The 21,459-nt window shown below is 42.7% G+C and overlaps 1 protein-coding gene across 6 annotated transcripts in view; it reads left to right on the plus strand.

The window, feature by feature from the left end:
- TANC2 (tetratricopeptide repeat, ankyrin repeat and coiled-coil containing 2) overlaps positions 1–21,459 on the plus strand; it is a 290,476-nt gene that overhangs the window by 2,230 nt on the left and 266,787 nt on the right. For all 6 annotated transcript variants that reach the window (XM_074891795.1, XM_074891797.1, XM_074891798.1 and 3 more), the window contains exon 2: positions 17,404–17,549. The gene's annotated coding sequence lies outside the window, so the exon portion shown is untranslated. The remainder of the gene's footprint in view (positions 1–17,403; positions 17,550–21,459) is intronic.

Raw genomic sequence — 21,459 nt, forward strand, 5'->3', positions numbered from 1 at the left:
AATCTTTAGGTGCTTTTTTTTTTTTCTTTTTGACTTTGCCTTCCCTTTTCTGTCTGTATTATTTCAGGAGTGAGTTTTCATTGCTGACTATCTTGCTAGTGTAGCAATTGTGCTGGGCAAATGACAAAGGCAAAGAACTAACAGATGAAAGCCAACTGGTGTTACCCATATGATTTAGAGTTGATTTTTCTTTATATAAGCAACATGACTGAGGTTGCTGTTTCAGCTTGCTTTATCCCACCCATGAATCTCTGGATTTACATGTTAGTCTGTGTTCTCCATTATATCTTTGTGTGTGTGATTCATTATAGTTTAGCATCATAAAGAGAATCTCTAGTGTGCAACACATACAAGTCAGAGATACCATTATAAAATTGCTCTCCTGCAGTGCATGTAATCAGGAATATGCCCTGAGAGGAAGCTTTGGCTTCCCTGAGATGCTTTTAGAATTCTTGTGTGGCAAAATATCTCCAGCATGCCCCTGAGTGAGCAGTATCAAATGATTTTCAAAGCCTGGGTTTCCTTGTGCAGTTTTATTTTAGAAATAAACACTGCAAAATCCAGCTCAGGGCTATGAAAATGGGAAGGTCTTATCGGCCCCTTTGGAACGACATATATTTAAAATGTCACATCAGGGTAATGGTTATGAGATTCATGACCGTGTTTGCAAGAGTGTCCTAAACTAACAGTCAACACACAGTTGCAAATTTTGATTGTAAAGCATTATCAAAGTGGTATAAAATCTGCCATTACAGCAACAAACCTCACCTGACTCACTGAAGAGTCACATTTGAGTTCAGATTATTTCTGAAGTTGAATAGTCTGTTATTTTGTTCAAAATTACAGTGTGGCCACAGCAGGAACTTGAATGAAGCTGAGAACAGTGGTATTTGGGAAACCCAGAATATCATGGTATTTATGTTCATGCTTTTTGCAGGCCTCCACACTGCCTAAGGGGGAATCTTTTAAGAGCTAGATCTTCACATGAAGATCTGGTTTCATTTTTTTTTTTTTCACCATCTGGAAATTGATGTATTCTTAGAGGATCACAACTTGTTTATCATGTTCTAAAGCTGGATTCTCTTGCGTGAAAACTGAAGTGCAAATATAAATGAGAGTAGATGGAGTTCTGAAACACTGGAGATGAATACGGAATTGAACAGCAGCACTTCATCACAGGACATTTTAAAATCAGGTCCTGCTGACTAAAACCGAAACTGCATCTTGGTACTTTAATCATATTAAGCTTAAAATTCAGAAAAGAAGATAGCAAAGAAGGAGCTAGAGTAAGCTGATTTTAAAACATAATTCATTATGATACAAGGCATAGTGTTTAGAATTAGAAGAAATACTTTTATTTCATATATATCTCAAGGTAATTAAAATGAATCCATGTTTGATCCACTGAATTTTATCCCAAGAGTTTTTGTTCGTTTTGATGAATAAACTAATGAAATGCCATGTAATTAAAAATATGGAAGTAGTTCCGTGGAGGACAAAAGTATAAATAGGTTGAAGAAGGGATTCTAGACATGAACAGAGGATAGGTCCATCAGTTACTACTGAGTAATATAATGGTCGTAACGTAACACGCAGCTCAGGAAACCTGTTAACTGGTTGTTGCCAGAAGCAAGAGTGGCAGAGGAGTGAGAGAATCTTTCTGTGCACTGCAGGATCTGCTTTCTGTGACTGTCGGTAGCTTTTCCTACTGGATGTAAGCAGGACAGCGGGCTAGGTGTATGTGCAGAAGCACACCACAAAAACTGGAGTTGTCGTAAGGAGCCTTTATTTGTCAGCTCTGTGTCCCTTAACGTGATAAAGGTCATTTGACTAAGTTTGGTAATAACTCTAGTATTGCGGGATTGAAGCAATGAAGGCTTTTGGGTTTTGCTAATTAAAGCCAAAAAACTTACATGCTTCAATTTAAATGAGTGCCACTTGGCAGGTCTGAATTATGCAGCTGGAGGAGCTCCAGCTCTGCTGGACTCCTAGATACGGGCTAGTAATTGCCTCCGGTCTGAAACTATTTTTTACCAGGCAAAACACATAATTTGGTGATGTTTGTTATAAGCTATATTTTACTTTGAAAACCACAACAAGCCTTTGTCCTCTGAGGAATGTGGAGTTGCATTTGTGCCCTTTTGATGGGGTTTTCTGTTTTAGCCTTTGTTCCTGGATTTGCTGTGCAGGTTAATGTCTGCTTTGTAAGGATGGGTGCATCGTGGGTTAGCCCCAGGCACCAGCCAGCCCTTATTTGTGTGAGCCCTGCCACAGCTGAGGATTCCAGTTCAGACCTTTTGTCTGTTCTCTGGTTAAAGAAAAAATAGCTATGGTCAGTCTTCTGTAAGTAGCTATTATGACTGGGAAACTGAAATGCAGAACCATGTCTACTGCTTACACCCTCGCTTGCCCTCGGAGGGGTCAGCTGAGAAGTAGAACTTACTCAAAGGCTGTTTTCATCTCTGCACTGTGTCCGATGATGAGAATCATCAACGCAAAGAAATGCTGCTGGGTAAGCCAGGACTTTATCGCCTGGTGGGTATATCAAGACCATATTATGTATGTTGATGCTGAAGCCCAAAGTGAACCTCCCCCCACCCGAGTCCTCATGTTACAAATTCCATATTCACAATGTATATTTGAATGGCCTTGTTACCCTGTTCTGATTGCTGGCAGATGCCGTACAGCTAATGGTGTCATTTCTGTTACTACATCAGTTGTTAAGTGGGCCAGAAAACAGCCTTTAAGATTAAAGTTTAATCAATCCAAGTATTTTGAGAGCGAGCAAGTATAGACTTTATTCTTCTTGAGAATTACAGTCTACTTTTTGAAATCCCTGGCAGAGATAGAATGTTCTGTCAGAAAATGTCTCCAGTGAGAAATAGCAGGCAAAGAATATTTTCTGTGGGATGGCATGAGCAACCTTGTACTTTAAAGCTTGTATATTAATTGCTTGTTAATGGGCAGCTTTTGGCAGAATTTCTTTTTGGTATGGCCTCAGGAATTTTAATGGAGCATCAGTCAGTGAGTGGAGAAAATATATTTTAAAAACAATAAACATGATATTCAGTGGTTGTGTCAGTTTGTGACGTTGACTGAATCAGTCATGTTCTAGTTTCAGTCAAATATAAACTCTGCATTAACTTCATTAAGAGCAGAAAGATGCATTACATTCTTCTGACTCCAATGCAATATGTTTTTCTGGATTTTTTTTTTTTTCTCTTGCCTGACATAAGTGTTTTCAGAAAGATTATCAGGAGAGGCAAACAGAAACGTTAAAACCCCCGCGGATATTAAGGAGTTCATTTTCTGTGTCTTGCTTACAGGCCTCTGAAAGTGATTCCCAAAATGTTTTCAAGCTCACTGAACATTTTGTATGCAATGTTTTCACAAGCAGAGAGGCTATTGCAAGCTTGAGTCTTATAGGTACACTAGTGCATATATGTAAATATGCACAAAATGTCCTTCGGGGGAAAAATCCCACCAGTCTATTTATCCTGTACTCATAAAAAAACCAGTTCTGCTGAGGTAATTGAGCCTCTTGGTTTTGATTCCTATGCTTTCCCTTCTTTTAGCGGTCATTGGTTGAAATTTCTCCAAAGTAGGGTATTCCCAGAAAATAAGGGAAAGACAGCTCATTTAACAACATGCCTTAAACCAAGCAAAGGTAATGTGAGAAAAAAACCCCAAACAAACCCCACGACAAAACAACAAACCAACCAGTGGGAAAACCGTGAAGTGCAGGAAAAGCCTTCAGCTTACATTGAGCACAGTCTGTCGCTTCAAAAAAAGGAGTCCTCAGCAGAGAGAGGCTTTTCTGCACCCAACTGTTCTTTGCTGTGTCACCTCCTCTCGCGTTCAGGCTTGAGAGGAGGAAGGGGAATTCTGAATTGCTTGAATGAGCTATAATTCTATCTGACAAATTGATGCATGTTTTGGCAATCAGGTAACTCAAAGGTGAGAGCATAGAGCAAGTTCTGCTTTCCCCTGATCTGGCACGTTCCTGTTCCAGCTTGCTGAGCATCATTCCCACAAAAACGTCAGGAGTAACTCCCCCTGTAGAACAAAGGAGGAGTGGTTCTTCATTTTCCTCACCTCTTCTAGCTTTGCGCCTCATTACTTCTGGTTCCAAGAAGTAGATGCAGTAATAGTAATTCTGCATCAGGACTGGCAGACTTTCCTGGGGGAAAGAAAGGGCTCCAGACTGTCTTTTTTTTTTCTGTCCCAAATTAGATGTTAAACACGTTGGGAGAAAGGAAGTTAGAGACATCGTCTTTCAGAGAGGGAAGATGGTACCGGTCACTTTACTGGTGGTGTCTTGATTTTTGTGAAAAGCAGAGTGTCCCGGTTGCTGTTACACTTCGAATTTGATGGCAGCCAGAAGACAGGAGCTACTGCCCCTCACAGATGCATCTCTCGGGGTGCGGCAGGGTCTCGGGTCCCGGTCCTGTGCTGGCTTTACTGCCTGCCATTCAGGGTCTGTCTTGTGATGCCTTTTGTGTTGGTGCCAACAATTGCCAATCTTTTTTTTTCCCCATTAGAACACATACTTTCACAGTACGTGATCAGTAGAAAAATATTGCAGAGCCTTTGGTATTGCTGTGTACCGAACACAAAGTGATACTAGCAAGAAACTGGAGAGTTAAAGTACTTAACAGATCCTGCTTTTCACCTATAAATACACACCTTATTGTATAAACATAAGTACTGTACACACAGCATGCGCTGCAACCTTAATTCTGCTGTGTCTTTGTCCTTCTGTACACGCTGTTATTGGTAGATTGTATTTTCCTTAATGCCAGGAGCTCTGCGTGCTTAGCACAGAAACTAGCTGTTGGAAGATCACAATTTAACAAAGGTTTTTATGCAGAGCGGAGATAAGAGAAGGTTAACATCTTCAGGCAGCAAAGATAATGCTGTAGTCAAGGTCTTAATCTGTTGTAGAGATATCGATCCCCATGAAGAGGATTTTAGGGACAGTCATCAATTGTGCGCGTATCCCACTCACTCGCAGGGAGAGGCACCACCAGGTTAGTGAAGGTACCAGATTTATCATGCTTTTGCATGGGAGGCCTCTGTTAATCAAGTTTGTCTGTGTAGCACACAAAGTTTTATCCAGAACGTGGAAAAATACTTGAAAAAACCCCTTAACATCTAGCTTTGCAGAATAAATCTACTTGTTGCATTGTACCTGTTGAGGATGTTCCTCTCCATCTAGTTTTAATGCTTGGGAGATGTTCTTAAGTACTGAAGATTATGACAGCTGAGGCTGAACTTTAGCTTGAACCTAATCCCAACAGTTCCTTCAGAAAGCTACACAGAGAGGAAACAAAACCACATAGAAAATACGGAAGTTTGAACCTAATCCTGTATGACTAGATGCATAAATTGTCTGTGCTAATGTTCTTATTTTGAAATGCCATTTTATAGCACAGCTTTAAACTCCAGATTCACTACTGGGTATCTCTCTAATTTAAAATTAAAGCAAAACATCTACCCACCAGGCCAGGGTTCACTTCACTTGGGCATGTCCTTTGTTTAAAGTGTCTTGTGTTGCTTTGTTCATCAGGTTCAGATTCTTGATCCATTCCTGCTTCACTGAGGCGCTATTCAGCTTGCTCCCCTGTGTATCTTCATCGCCCCTTAGCCTCCTAAGTCCTGTACAGTTCATGATCCTTCTCTTTCTCCCTCCCTTCTCACTGTTGCTGGCTTTGTGCTTTTCTCTTTGTTCTAAGCCTTTCCATGTGCTTGGAATAGCTGTCCAAGCAGAGTTCATAAAGACCTATTTTTTCTAAAAATGGTTCTTAAGACTGAACCTATTTCTAGCCACTTTCCAACTCAAAATGCCATACATCATCCCGTGTATGTTTTGTATTGATTTGTGTTCTCCTTTGGTGCCGTTAGACTAAATTTTTGGAACTGACTCTTATTTGTACAGTACATTTTATCTAGTGCACATTGCTCATCTAAAGCTCTATATAAATAATGAAAATGTACAGGGCTTGCTGGCACAAGTCAGTAGAGAGCTGCATTTCCTGAGGCTCTGCTTCAGAGCTCTGCTTTGTTTCCGGGAGCTCAGCTTTGTTTTTGAGTCTGTTGTGCAAGTATTTTACATAAAGCTTCATGTGAGCTTCAGTTCTGAGACTCATCTGTCTTGCTCGTTAAGTACACAGGGACCTGTGTTGCACCAGAGTATGCAGAATGCAAAAAAGGCTTAGGCAGCTTCCTTTCCACTCCCATCTCTTCCTCAAATGCAGAAATAAAATAACTGAGAACCCTGCCTAGAGCATGGGAGTGAATATTACTGTCCTGAAAGCATGCAGAGCTGTGTGAGGAGGCTGTGCCACCAACCCACAGAGCAGCTGGTTTTGGCCAACAGGCAAGCTGTGTGAATGAGCTCACAAGAAATACCTGCTTAGAGTGACTGTAGTTGCAACTTCAGGATATAAAGCAAATTTGGGTAAAAAAAGTGTTCATTGATGAAGGAACCCATTTGCCATAAAAATGGTATCTTAAGGCATGGTCAACAGCAGCAACCCTCCTGGAAGTTTGCCAAGCTGAGTTATTTTTGCATTGTAAAGTGCCTTCAGATAATTTTTCTGAAGGGTGCTATATAAATAAAACAACTGCCTGATTGATTTAAAGTGAATCTCTTGAATTTTGGCTCCCCCTTCTACAAATTACATGTGTCTAAATTTCCCTGCTTCAAAAATTAAACCAGCTATATCATGGGTGGAATGAGATTAATTTTATTACACACAATAGTTCATTAGTGAAGTAGGAGCAATTTCATGTATTTATGCATAGCCTGCCCAGAATTTTTCTACTGCAGCTCTTTCAGATGTAAATAAAAATATAATGCTCATTGAATTGCTGATTAGACAGCATACAGTAATAGAAAGTCTTTATGGTATTGTGCTGTAGGTACACTTCAAAATTCCTAGGGAACATCAGGCTGAAACTGGCTCTGGGGACCAAACCCATGATCTGGGCTGATGCTTTGGCCAGCAGCGTGGGCTGACCCCAGTAACTACAGAGGCAAGAGGTTAAATCGTTGCCTCCCGGATCCGGGCTCTGCTGACAAACGCTGCACGTGCCCTGTGGAAAGCAGAAGCTTGAACTCAGCTCTAGAAGCCCCAGAAATTCAAATAGGGGCCGAGCCTTTGCCACCGCTGTCCTGGCCAAGTCTCGTGAGGACTTCCAGAGCTAAAACCAGAAGTCTCTGTCTTTGTCTTGTGCTAAGGAGGAGGCATTTGTGACCGAGAGCTGCTGCAGGCTGCCCTGGATGCAGAGGAGAATGTATTAGCGTTGCATAAATGCACGTGGAGTGGTAGCCATACGTTCGTGGCTGCTCACCAAAGATTCTCCCTGTTTAAACTGCACGATGTTTATGTGCCTGCATCTGGTTTTGTCGAGTAGGTACCATATGTGAATATGCTTTTTTTTTTTTTTTTTTTGATGCCACAAGTATCTTTATAGCCCAGTTTATTCCTACATACATAAGAGCAGCTGGCAGCTGGATGAGACTAGCAGACCTGTTAATGTCAATCCTGAGTCAGTCAGCAGGATCAATGTTTGGAGGCAGTTCCTTCTCCCGAGTGGCTGATCACAGGAGCTGCACAGAGATTTCTGCTTCTGGAACTGAATTCTTTTTCATTATGCAGTAACATCATGTTGCAACACACTTAGAGGAGCTATTCCTAATCCTGCCTGCCTTTGCTATTATTTTCAGATCTCTATCTACTTGGTAATAAATACGTGTCCTCTTGAAAGACACGCAAATGATGACGATGAAATTGTATATTTCCAGCTAATTACAGCATAAACCTGTGCAGCTTTGTCTGCTGTAGTGCAGTTCTCATTCTTTTCTGCTCAGAACTGTTAAGACTGTGCAAGGTGACCTTCTGATATGAAGCACGGTGCTGAGGCCATCAAACTCACGTCATGTTGGGCTGCAGAAGAGATTAATCTGTATGTTCAGATGTCTTTACTGGTCCTGCTAAGCCCTTGAGCACTTCTGTAGAGCCTTTATAAATTTGATTATTGCCCTTAAAAAAGATTTGTGTATTTTTGCTTCAGGAATAAAGTGGACATTATCTTCCTAAAAGATACAGCTAGGGAATGGTTAAGTCTTTTAATATCCCTAGGTGGGAATTAGGGAGCAAGAATGGGTGCTTTGTAAGGAATTACTGGTTATTATTACAGACTTCTGAAAAACAGACATGAAATTAACAGTTGTGTGTCACTTCATTACTGCTTTGGCAGTCTGCTTTCTTTTGCTTTAAGGGTAAGATGGTTGCTAGGGCTTTGTAGTGAATAACCTTTTTGTGTTCAGCTCTAGGCAGAGTATAATTATTTTATAATTTTGGTTCGTGGGGCTGTTGTAGACATTTTCTGGCAAAAAAAGAACTCAGCTTCTCTTAACCTGCCTCGTACTCAGTTGCCAGTCATTGGCATGTCACAGCAACAGAAAGAGGCTCTGTCTGTCCTCATCATTTGCACTTGGCATTTGCCTGAGGATCTGGCTACCACCAGTGAGATGAATGCAGACTTGACATTGTTACAAGCTGGCACTGATTGACTTTGAAAAGTGAAGTTCCCTGTCAAGGTATGTGTCTGGTTTAGCGGTGTAATCACTGTGCAGGGATGAAGTGGTGGACAGCAGCTGCTAGAAGTGAAGGAATTGCACGTTGGGTTGAAGCTGACATCCTGCTAACCCATGCAAGTCTTTGGCTTCAACGGGAAAACTTACTTATAGGAGTCGACAAACTTACTCTTCCACATGGTCGTAGTAAACTCCCCCGCCATCAGACTGTTCTTTAGGACATGACAGGTTTTTAGTCAGTCTGATACAGCTGTTACAACCGTGTGGAGTGGGGCAGTGAGATGGTGTAGGGGTAGGATCCCTCAGATCAAACGTGGGTGTCTGGAACACGGGTGTCTCCATCTGAGCCGCTTATCCTGGGTCACCCAGTACTCCTGGAAGGCAAAGGTGTGAGTTACCCCACCTGACTGCCAGTCGTCCTGCTTGGGCAGCTAAATCATGCTTTAAAGTCCAGACTACATGGGCTGTCTTCCTGCGGGCTGCAATGGCAGCGGCCGCCTTGCTCGGATGCAGCCAGCTCGCAGGGTGGACGCCTGCAGCTGGCCAGATCCCCAGATCCCCCCGGCCTGGCTGGCAGTGGCATCGCTGGAACCCGCCTTCTCTGCACGCGCAGCCCCCCTGACACGCGTCACCTCCCTCGGCTTCGCTGCAGCTCGCATCTGCCAGCGCGGGTACCCTCCTCTTCCCGTTCTTTAACGCACTGTAAGAACACGGTTATGCGTCTGCTCCGCGTTGGACCTTATTGTTTGATGAACTGCTTGCGATCCACTGCTGCAGACATTATGTTTTGTGTTGTTTTTTTTTTTTTTTTTCCCCCCTCGCTAATTGCTTTGCAAAGTCTCAAACGATGTGAAGGCTAACAAAAAACCCCGTAAGTTAGCCTTACTGGGAGCTATTTAGAATTGCAGACTCCATGTATTTATGGGTTGGAAAGTGTTTAAAATGAGAGGAAACATATTCTTGCTTAAGGTGTGTCTCTAACTTGGGATCCATCACTTCTGCGCGTTGCCGCAGCAACGCTGCATTGGCATGGGAGTTCCTTTTATGGCTGATTTCCGAGCGGAGAGTGGCTGGAGCCGGCAGGCTGTTACCAAGCAACCCTGTCCTATGCTCCTGTAACTAGGAAATGCAGCCGGTGCTTTTTAATATTGCCCATGATTTTGATCATATGTTCCCTCTGTCAACTTTTGTCTTTTTGGTGTGAAATAATGACTATGGAGTACTACAGAAAGATCCCTGTTTCGTGGGAATTTCCCCCCCTCCCCCCCCGCTTTCCCTCACTTGAATGTTCAATGTGGGAACATTCATAGGAAGGCGAAGACAACAGTCCACTTATTTAAAAAAAAAAGAAATGTTCTATTCAACACGTGACACCAAAGAGTAATTAAAGTGATGCCATCTGCACCGTGTGAAAAGAGATGTATCCTTAGCTTCCCAGGTTTGCAGCTGATCAGATGTTGTGTTTCAGGACAAGCCTCCCCAAACGCAGGTGTTGAAATGCTTTCTGAAAGTTTATTCCAGTTCCTGCTCTGATACTGGTTCCTTTTGTGGTTTTATCTTCCCTGTACTTCAGAGGGCTTTTGATAATAACCCGCCTCGTGGAGGAGGATGTGAATTAGTAAAGCTTAGGAAATCATCACAAAGATGGATGATTAAATTAAAATGTAAAGTTGTGTTAAATATTTATATTGTAGTCATATCCTACCTGGGATTGCCTGTCAGGTCCCCCGATAGACAGATACAACGGCATAGTCCATACTGCCAAGAGCAGTCAGTCACCTTGATTTGAACAGGAGGAAATAGTTTATGCAAGGATTAACCTCAAGCACACAACCCCTCCTATTTAAGCTAATAAAACTACGCACAGTTTAAAGTTAACATTAAGCTTTGTTGTGTCAGGCCTGCCAAGGGTAGGTAGGACAGACTGAGGGTGGGGGTGTCAAAGCAGGTGTCTCTTAGGCCGCCGAAGCGCGTGGCGCAGAGGTGGGATCCTGGGGAGGTGCGGAGTCGCACGCCCGCGGGTCGAGGCGCGCAACATAGCACCCGTGTTCAGAGCAGCAGAATAAAACTGAGATGAAATCACAGGGAAACACATGGATTTGCTGGTTTTGAACTGTATTGTGGATTTCCTTGTCTTTTAAGGATCTTCTTAATGCTGGCAGCTGGAGAGGAGGAAAGAACGTGTCATGTTATTGCCAGCAGTTGCAACCGGCCAGGGTCTTGTTTTGAGCCAGCTCCTGAACATCCACTAGCAAGTTGATTGATGCTTTGTGTGACCTCTTTCGTGTGGAGTAACCCACTCCTTCTCATTTCATGTGCAACCCGTGAGTGCATAGGATCTTGAAAATCACAGGGGCCCGTGTCAGCCTCTCAGGTTATTACAAAATCCCAGAATCATCTCGGCTGGAAAAGCCCTTGAAGCTCCTCCAGCCCCACCATGAACCTCACCCTGACCGTTCCCAACTCCACCAGATCCCTCAGCGCTGGCTCAACCCGACTCTTCAACCCCTCCAGGGATGGGGACTCCCCCCCTGCCCTGGGCAGCCCATTCCAACGCCCAACAACCCCTTCTGCAAAGAAATCCTTCCTAAGAGCCAGTCTGACCCTGCCCTGGCGCAGCTTGAGGCCATTCCCTCTTGTCCTGGTGCTGGTTCCTTGGCTCAAGAGACTCATCTCCCCTCTCTGCACCCTCCTTTCAGGGAGTTGTAGAGGGCCAGGAGGTCTCCCCTCAGCCTCCTCTTCTCCAGACTAAACCCCCCCAGTTCCCTCAGCTGCTCCCCATCAGACCTGTGCTCCAGACCCTGCACCAGCTCTGTTGCCCTTCTCTGGACACGCTCGAGTCATTCAATGGCCTTTTTGGAGTGAGGGGCCCAGAACTGAACACAGAACATATTATGCATGTGATGTTCCAGGAATGTAGTTAATGACCTATTATGGTGGCAATTCTTTCTGTCCTCTGAACAAGGAAAATGAGCAGTGAGGACTTACTTGGTATGTTTGGTGTTGCAGAGAAATTGTGACTTCTTGTGTCTAGTAACCTTCTTGTGTCTAGTAACCTTCTTGTGTCTAGTAACCTTCCTGTAGTGTGTTTCAGAAGACAGCATGGGCAGGCACGCTGCCGTTTGGATGCTTGGGGCTGGTTGTCGAGGAGGTCAGAGGTAGGCTGTGAAGTACTAGATTTGACATTGTGTCCATCTCCTCTGGTTTGCTGGCTCAGGCACTGATCAGTGCTTTTAACTGGGATAAAAAAGCAAACAAAAAAAAAAAAACCAAAAGGAAAAGCAAACCAAACCTAAGGCATCTGTTTAATTTTTCAAGGGCAAACCCCTAACCTTGGCTGTGGAGTTCGTAGATCCCGAAGCCTGAGGTTAATTTGTGCACGTACTTCCTGAAACAGATGCAAACATTATTTTTGGTTGTACAGTTTTTATTGGGTTTGGTGTTTTTTTTTAATGGCATGTAGTAATTCATTTGGATACAGCAAGACAGGTTCCTAGATAATTCAATTTGGCATCACTCCACTGTCCTGAAATGGGCAGTATTAACGTGTTGCACCAACTGTAGACGTGGCCCTTCATATCTTGTATCAGTTTTCTTTTAAATAACAATCGCACCTGCCCACAGTGATATTTAACATTACTCAATCCTTGTAAAAATGACAAACTTAACATCAACACTAAATTGACTGTGATTAGTCACATATGTCAGCATTAACAAATGATGACACTTAAAAATGCCCTCTGTGCTTTTATTTCAATTTTTCTGTTATGTTGTGCTGTGCGTTTACTATTCCCCCAGGAACGTTCATTGTCAGGGGAAGTAATTTCACATCCCACCTATTTAGCAAATAGATTGTGAGAGTTGATCTTTGTTGGTTTAAGACCGTCCTTTTTTTAATCAGGTGCATGTGTCCCAGCCTTCACTGAAGCAGACCAGATTCTAAATCTTCATACTTAGTACAGTTTCAATCCAGTCTGTTGTCAGCTGTAACTGGTTCTTTTAATCTTTTGTAGTAAATGTCAGGTGAGGAACTGACAGTTCTGAAGGTAACAATTTCCCATTTATCCAGTCTGTAATACATGAGTGGATACTTACTGCCTGTGAATGACCATTGCTGTCAATCCAATTTAAAATCCATTCTTTTCTGTACTTCTGGAAGGATTCTGCCTGTATAATTTATCTGTAGATTATAAAGGATAGAGTAGCAGTGAATTAAAGCCTACATTCAATTTATTAGTTGTGTTTTAAATATTTGATCACAGTGAAGCTAAAGATTCAATACCAACATAAGGTATGAATATGCATTACAAATGACTGTAGTATTGAAATGGATCAGGTGGAAAAAAAAAGCATTTGTGAGAAAATTATAGCTAAACATATGCTGCATTTCAAGCCTAAATATCATGCATTGTTTACAACCTAGGAGAGGAATATAAGCCTCTAGATAGGAAAGAGAAGAGAAAGATGAAGACTGTGGCGTGTGCTGTAGGATGAGAGGGCACATAACTAAGCTAATAGAGCACTGAAAATACAACTTTGGATAGCTCTTGTCATGTTTTAAACTCTTGAGCTGCCTTCAGCTCTTGTTCACAGAACGACGCTTCTAATACTTGATTCCCTTTCTTGCACTCCTTTCTGCTCATCCATGAAGAAACAAAGCCGAAATAAGGGTGTGAAAGGCATCCTGTATAAAGCAGGGCATGTCTGTATTTCCTGTAGTACTTCCACTCTGTTTATGCAATGAGCTGAATGCTGCTTCAGGTGGAATAAGGCCTTTCGTTGGCTGTGCACATCTGCAGTGCTGTGTTCTTTGTCGTTCCTCTGCCTGAATTCCCATTGGAATTCCCATCTGGTAAGAACCAGGTTTCAAAAAATATGCCAAACATCTGGTAAAATCACGACTCTACAGTTTATTTTTGAAATATTTGTTCATGAGTGTCACAGATTTGCCAGGTGGTGATCACTGTTGAAAACCTGTCCCTAATTTATTATGTAAATTATGCCGTTGAGTTAAATGGATCCACTTGTAAGTTAGCATGCTACCCAGTGTGAGTTGGGCTGGTAGAATCCGTCCTGGTAAGACACACACACTTGATTAAATGGTATTTACATTCTCTGCTCTCTTTTTGTGATGGTCATCCCCCCGTGCGTCGTCTGAATGCGTTCCAGGTTATGTGGGAATCTCTTCATGGCAAAATGTTGATTTAATGAATTTTGAGCAGGAGAAACACAACATCAAAAGCCAAGACACACAGGGAATAAGTGACTGGAAGTGAGAGCGCTTCATTTAAGGCAAGAAAGAACCAGGACAAATATTTATCTACTGTGTTGTTAAAGGCTTCCTTTTCTTCTCAGACATGAAGAAATCAGTGTAAGACAAACATGCTAGCAGCTACTATCCATGTAGCTGCTTTTTGTGCTCAGTATGTCAAGGAAAGAAAAAAAAAGATTTATGACTCATTGTTTTCCAAGGATGCTGCTTCCTCTGCAGATATTTACAGGTTGTTTTTTGAGGAAAACTTACAGTTTACAGGCTGCCCACTGACTTTCCATTTTTATTGCAGGGTCATATTATTACTGCATAATTCATCATATAATCACATAGGTTCTGCATTTAACGCTTGATTAAAGAAAAAAATGCCTTAGCTCTCTTACATTATTATGTCTTTTGCCATAGATCTTTAAGATAATGTAGTGATACAACCTGTATCTCTGTATGTTGGTAAGGCTGGTGTTCTTCAACCCCAGGGCTCAGTTGAGACTGGAAGGTGTTGATGTCCCCTCGTGTAAGCAGTCTTCTCTTTTCCATCTGAGAAACATGGCTGTTGGTCTTGAAGAGCTCTAGAGTCGTCTTTGGAGCAGGAACCTGACATTTTTTACCGAAATAGCCTTAAAAACAGCCTCAGGGTCACACTGTCACTTTAAAAATTAACTCATCAAACATTTAACACCTGGTAAGTACTGCAAGTGTTACTTTCAAAACTGAAAGTTATTTTCATTTGGAAAGTGTTCCAAAGCTTGACAGTGTTTCCCACATATTCGTACTGTCTTCCAACTGGAAACATTTGGAAAATAGTAGTGAAGTGTGTGCATAAGTCAGGAGGGAAAGCTCACTCTTACAAAAGCCTGAAAACATGTTTGGAAGCAATCTTTTTCCAAGTACGGTTGAAATTAAATGAAATGTTGTTTTTCTAATAAAAATATCCTTGTGAAAATTTTCCGACCTCCTCAAATTCTCATACTGATGGTGAAGCACAGAGGAGAGAAAAAGAATTTGCTTTTCCTGTTTTCTCTAAACAACAAACCAAAAGACTATAAAAACTGATATTAAAACAGTGAAAATGGTGTTAGAATTGCAAAGCCAAGGATTTAAGCAATAGGAAATGAGGGACTTGAGGCTCCCATTTGATTTTATTCATTACTTATGCCTGAGCCGTCTTTGCCATGGGCCTCCTTTTCTTTTGCATCACCTGTTGGGTTATTAACACCAAGGCACAGTATGCGTAAAACACCTAAACATTGCTGCTTTAGAAATGCTGTAAGTTGACTGCACAAGGATAAGTAACTGCATAAAGCAGAGGGAACAATGCACTGGACTCGTGTCTTCCAGCTGTTTCCTTTTCATTATACTTTTAACTTGTTTGCCTGCAGTTGTGTGTTTACACTCTGCTGTCAAAAGCCCCAGCAGTGGAGCTGCGATATTTTCAATGGAGCCGTGGCAGATGTAGCTAAATTACTGGGGTAAAGAACCTTTGGCTTTTTTACAGTACTGGATAGATTTGTCATGAACACGTAGCAAAAATAGCATCTGGAAGGCCAGTTGGAAGCAAGGAAGCAGGGGAGGACCTTTACTGCATGTGTATAAAATTGTTAGCTGAAAGGCAAAAATCTCTTTAGATTGGCAGCTCCTACCCTCAACAACTGTCCCGACAGCTCAGCAACACTCATCTGCTCAGCTCTGCTCTAGAAACCACGAGTTTTAGTCCTGTTGCTGCTGCTGAGGTTAATGTATGGCTCATGGTAATGGCAAGTGAGCTCGTGAATATTCCCAGAAGGTTTAGCGTTTGTTTTCTAAACAGAGAGAAAAACAAAAGGGAGTGCTGCTAAAATTATCTCTTGTATTATAAACAAAGGCAGAGAGCTGTGGGAGCTCTGGCGGGCTTTGATGGCCGGTTGTACCTTCAAAAGCAGGTTAATCTGCCGCGCTCTCACCTATAGGTGTTGGTGCCGTGAATTAAACACGCTATAGGAAATGTCAAGGGCAACTGAATAAACAAGCTGCGTTGAAACAGTGTTGGCTGAATGAATGACTGGTTTAATGGCACCCACTGGAGAATGGTTTTGTCAATACCAGTAACACTCCGGTATTGTAAATAAGAGTTTGGGACTGGAGTATCGGCATTTGTCAGATTATGGATTTTTCCTGTATTGAAAGGGAACAGAAGGGAGCCAGGATTGATGCGGGATGATTCAAGCAGGGCTTGCATGGCCGGGAGGCACGTGGTGAGCAGCGGGTTGCACGGTGTTGCCTTTGTCGTGTGACGAAGGCAGGGCCTACGCTGGGAAGGCTGGCGCCTAACCTTAGCCCACGTCATCTCTGTCCCTCCTCCGGGAAGATTGCCTCTGGGGTTTTATGGCCAGCTGTAAACGTGTGTTTGAGAATTTACTTTGGAGAAACGTCCCTAATCTTTGCAGCTTGCCCGTAGGAAAAGAAATCAGCATTTATTTTATTTACCACTATTAAGCCTGTTTATAGGATGGCCGTTCAAGTACCCCTACCTGGTATACAGTAGATGCTCTGAAAGCTAATTAACTAAATAACTAGAGCAAATCCACTATTAGGTATGCAGGGAAGGTAACGCTGACAGAAACCAACAACAGGGCGAACAATTAAGCAGATGGACAGTTCTGCAAATGACTCTGGAATTTACAGTGGGAAATGCCTTTTGAAGGCAAGGGAGTTTTGCGATTTATTTGAACGGAGCCAGGATTTCACCTTGAGCTTTTGAGGCCAACAGGGACCGTGGATGTATCTCGTGTGACCTCTTGGAAAACCTGTGCGCTGCAGGGTGGAACGGCGTACCTGGGATGCAAAACCCCTGGAGAAAAGAGTTGGAAAGATGCAAAAGCAGGAAGATTGGGCTAAGGTGGTCTCTGATTAGGGTCATCTGACCTTTTCTCCTGTGTGTTTTTTCTTGTTCCTGTCTGAGGGTGAGGAAAAGGTTATGCTGTGCCCTCAGTCTAATATGGCTGGAGCTACATAAGCTGTGAGAAAGGTTAATTTGAATATAATCATTCTTCTCTGTACTGTGATACAAATGGTTTTTAAAGCATAAGCACTTATTTTTAGGATTGACAATACGCAGCTCTATTGGCCCACAAAAAAATAAAAATGGATGGATGTGGATTGTGCAGATGTATGTGAATAATTCTTGGCAAAACCTGTTATATATTCCTCAAATGCTAAATCTTAAGACATTTCCCTCTTTCTCTCATTTCCAGTTACACGTTTTGCTGCACTTAATCTTTTTTTATGAGAGTTCATTCTCAAATATTGCAGTTTGTAAATGGTTTTCCTGGTGCTGGGCTTTTCTAAAAAAATTTTTTTTAAAGCTTCTTGGGTGTCATAAATATTATTTCCGTAGCCGAACATCAAATGGATTACTGGAATTACCGATGTCCATGTCCTCAGTCATTTGCTGCTGTTGTGCTATGTCCTTACTGGTGGACTGTGCAAAGCATGTTTGAAGAATGTTTTCCTCTAACTTGCTCAGATATTTTTCTGTTCATACACACAGGTTTCATAGCTGAAACTTGCAGCATGTTTTGAAGGCAGCCAAGAAGGAACTTTAATGGCTCTCCTGGAAGTCGTTCAAAAACCGCTCCCATTGACTGCATCGGATATTGTATAAGGCCCCAAAAGCAATTTCCAGGGAGGTATAAGGTAAGGGATGATAACTTGAATACTGTAGGCCTGTATTAAGAATGCTTTTTGGAAGGTGACATTAAAACTTGTAAGCGTATCTTTTTGCCATACAAAAAAATGTATCTAAATCTTAAACTTCCTGGGTCAGTTCTTTTCTGTGTTAGTTTGGGTCCAGCACATACTGTACGCTGCCCTGTGGCCTTCCAGAAATTCTGGTACCCAGCCGTTAGTTTAGATAGTCCCTTTTCCCCACAGTGTAAGAATTATCTGCCTTATGCCCGAAGGAGTAATAATTGAAAAAAATATTACAAACTCTAGCAAAAACTGGCCCTGTGTGCCTCTTGGTGAACCTCCTCTGTCCCGTGAATCCAGCTTGGGCTTCCTGTTCCTCCTGCCAGGGTCTCACTGTCCTCCTCCGCCAAAGAAAAATCATCCTGCTGCCTTGACAAGTGACTGTTTCCCATCGGAGTCGCTCGGACTCTGAGGTGTTTTGTTACGTTTGCTGACTCCTCCTATTCTAATAAATCCAGCCTTGATCAAATCACCTCATCAAGCTGCAGGAATCTCTGTCACCCATAGGTAAGGAACAAAGCACAGAGAGTCATCCACCAGGACACATTGAAATCACAGCTTATTCTCTACAGGAATATTCTAGTCCCTGCTCAAATCTGAATTCTTATGCACTGTTTCAGGCTTCTTCCTTTCAGGGCTACCTTAACTTTAAGGTCTTGAATGCTTTGATTTCAGGAATATTTTTTTTTTTTCTCTCAAGGTAATTGTTCTCACCCTTGATTTAACTTTTAATCTTCTGCACCCAATTTTTTCCAGGACACAACTCCTGAAGCAGTTGTTCCATAAACTGGACTACGAGGTTACTTTTGCCTCCCAGGTTACAGACTTTTGGAGGTTTATTAACAACGTGACCTCAGGAACACTTAAAGAGTCAATCATTAACTCAATATTAGAATGTAAGCCACCTCTGCTGGAAATTATTGTCTGAGGGTAGACAGCCTAAGAGGTAGGATAGAGATAAACTTCAAGCAAGGAAGAATTATTCAACAGTACACATTTATAAAAGAAAGAGGTTAATTCGAGAAAGAAGTTGGTTGATGTTTCTTGGGAGGGGCTGTTGTTACTGAGCGTGATATTTGCACCAAAAGAAGAGGTGGAAAAATATTATGACCTGCTATGGTGACCGAGTATAGAAACATTCTTAATTCCAAACTGGAGTGGATACAAACAGCAACTCCACTTACAGAGCCTCCTCAAGGGAAGCAGTTTGCAGCGTGCCCTTTTGCAGGAGAGGAGAAAACCTGGCTGGTATTAATTCACGCTTTCTAGACACAGCAGCCAGTCTCTTCCCTTTAGCTTGTGATGGTGTCTTTGGGCAAAGTCACTTATGCCACAGTGCATTAAAGGCATTGTATAAAGGGTATTGCATTACCGTGTTGTCATGAGTTTAGAGTGTTTTATTGCAGCAGAGAGATGATTAGGAAGTTCCTAGGAAAAAAAAAAACCAAAACAGCTTCAGCTGCATCAGGTCCAACCGATATAATAGCAGGTCTCCCCTTGGCTGTGGCTGCAGTGAAAGCTCTTGAATAGTGTTGTCGTTGTTTATGGTGTTCTAGGTTTTTTTTGCTTCCACATTTTTTCTCTTTGCCATATTTTTTCCCTTTTTTCTCTTCGTACTACCACCCTGGCTCTGCCAGAGTACTTGCTTTCAAATGCTGTCAGAACACCCAGTGTAGCAATGCTTGTCATAGGTACCGTGAGCATCCTTGATCACAGCACTGTGGTGCAGCTATGTGGGTTTTGGGGTTTTTTTTTTTTTTACATACTTGAAAATGGCATGCAGATTACTGGTGAATCACTCACTTTTTATAACATGCATAAAGTAGTCACTTCAGTTCCTCAAAGCACACAAGCGTTTGTGAGTGTTTAAGTTTCCTGAAGACCTTGTTTTGTTAGACAGAGGCTCCCCACACTATACCCATTCTGATTGGAGCAGTGATTTTTGAACTCTTTATAAAAAGACTTCCAAAATGTTCCAGTGGCGATGCTGGTCCCCAGGGAGGTGCCACGTGAGCAGAGTGCTGCATGGACTCCTCTGCAGAGGCTGGTGCCTGTTCAGGGGTTGCCAGATCCACTCCCCCGGCGTCCAGGCGGCTGCAGCTGCCTTTGCCCAGTGGTGGCCAGTGGTAGTGCTGGGAGGGGCAGGTCTGGGTGCCCCATTTCTCCAATCGGCTCCCTGGGGGGGCTCCTGGCCTGTCACTCTTCCTCTGAGCTCCTTTCTTTGAGTGGAGATGAGTGTTTAATCACGTAACCCAACACTGTCTGTGCAGATATGCAGAGCTCGTCTGTGTAAAAGAAAAGCACTTGCTGAGTTACCTTCTGCAACACCTTGACGGTCACGAGGATGTAAGTGGTCGTAGGTTGAAACCCCCGGCCTGAGTTGCAGTGCCAGGAAGAGTTACTGGCCCTTCTCAGCTGTACAAGTCACGCCATAACCTCCAACAGCTCTTGCCACCTCTCTGCTTAGAGTTATCTGATTACTTATTTAAAAGACTTTGGGGAGGAAGAGTCAGGAGCTCTATGTATCGTGGCACATATGCCTAAATATTTCAGTGTGAGAGCGCTGTGGAGGTTAGAGTACTGACAGCAGCACTGAGGGCCCAAAGCTCACCAAATGTTTTCTGTGCTTTTCTTGCTGTGCTTTGCTTGAGTAATCAGGACAATTCTCTGTTAGGCATAAAATGAAAGTAAATGATTAGAATAAAGATGTGCTGAGCTACTTGACAAGACTTGAGTACAGGGTACAGAATCTGTGGGTGTTTGGCACAGCCCCAGCACTGCAGATATTTTCACTCTTGCTTATTTTTGATTCCGTTCAAATATGACTTACCTTAACAAAATTAACTGCAAAGTATCTGATGTTACACAACAGATACTCATAATGGAAAAAATGGCACAACAAAGCTATAGGCATGAGTTGTAGGGCTCAAGTGGTGTTCAGAATTATCCAGGCTTCAGCTCCTTCTGGAGCGCTCAGGCAATAATTGGTTGCATGTGGAGTGGTTTGTTCTATCAAATCACCCTCGTTCAGAGAAGAAACCCCCAGAAACGCTTCAGAGAGGCGCGAGCCACAGAGTCACACCGTCATTGGTTCCCTTTGCTTACAGTCCTCTGTGGATTTCAGAAGCAGCTAGGATGGGATGCTGAGGAAAGCAGTAACATTCCCGGAGGGATTTACACATGGAAATTCTTCCTAGGGACAAAGCAGCAGAGCATCTCTAGTACATCTCCTCCAGTGTAGTACCCAGCCCCCAAATTCCCTTTTCTCAGGATCCCTGCAAGGCAACGTGGTGATTTAGAAACTGAATTATGTATTTTTTTTTTTTTTCCATCCTAAGGGGTACATTTACTTTAGGTGAACATTTCGCTTACTTTGCTTCTGGCTAAAATAGTAGTGAAAGGGACTGCAAGCTGTGGCAGAGAGCTCTTCCCATCCTGCCCATCCCAGGATGCATTTTAATGCAGCTACTTTGGAGATATTCTGGGGATCCTTTGCCAGGAGCGTGCACACAGCGAGTCTGGTGGTAGCAGAAGCAATCTGTAGCTCTCCAGGGTTGCCTGGTTAAGTTGTACGTCCATTATCAAACTTTGTTTCTCAGTTGCAGGTCTAGGCTGCAGGCATCACATCTGGACCAGGAGGAAGAAATGACTCTCTCATGTGTGGGCTTCTGTTAAGTATCAGTGCAAAAACAAGAGATGAGAAAGAGGCAAGGGCTGGGATAATAACTGCTAGCAGACAGCTGGGATCAGCTGAAGTAAGGAAACCGTTAAAAAGGAATTGCAGCATCAAAGCATCGTTTTTCACTTTGTAAATTCAGCTCAAGTATGTCTATAGTGTCATTTGTCCTGAAGATTT

This window comes from Strix uralensis, chromosome 22 (genome assembly GCF_047716275.1).
Source record: "Strix uralensis isolate ZFMK-TIS-50842 chromosome 22, bStrUra1, whole genome shotgun sequence".
NCBI lineage: Eukaryota > Metazoa > Chordata > Aves > Strigiformes > Strigidae > Strix > Strix uralensis.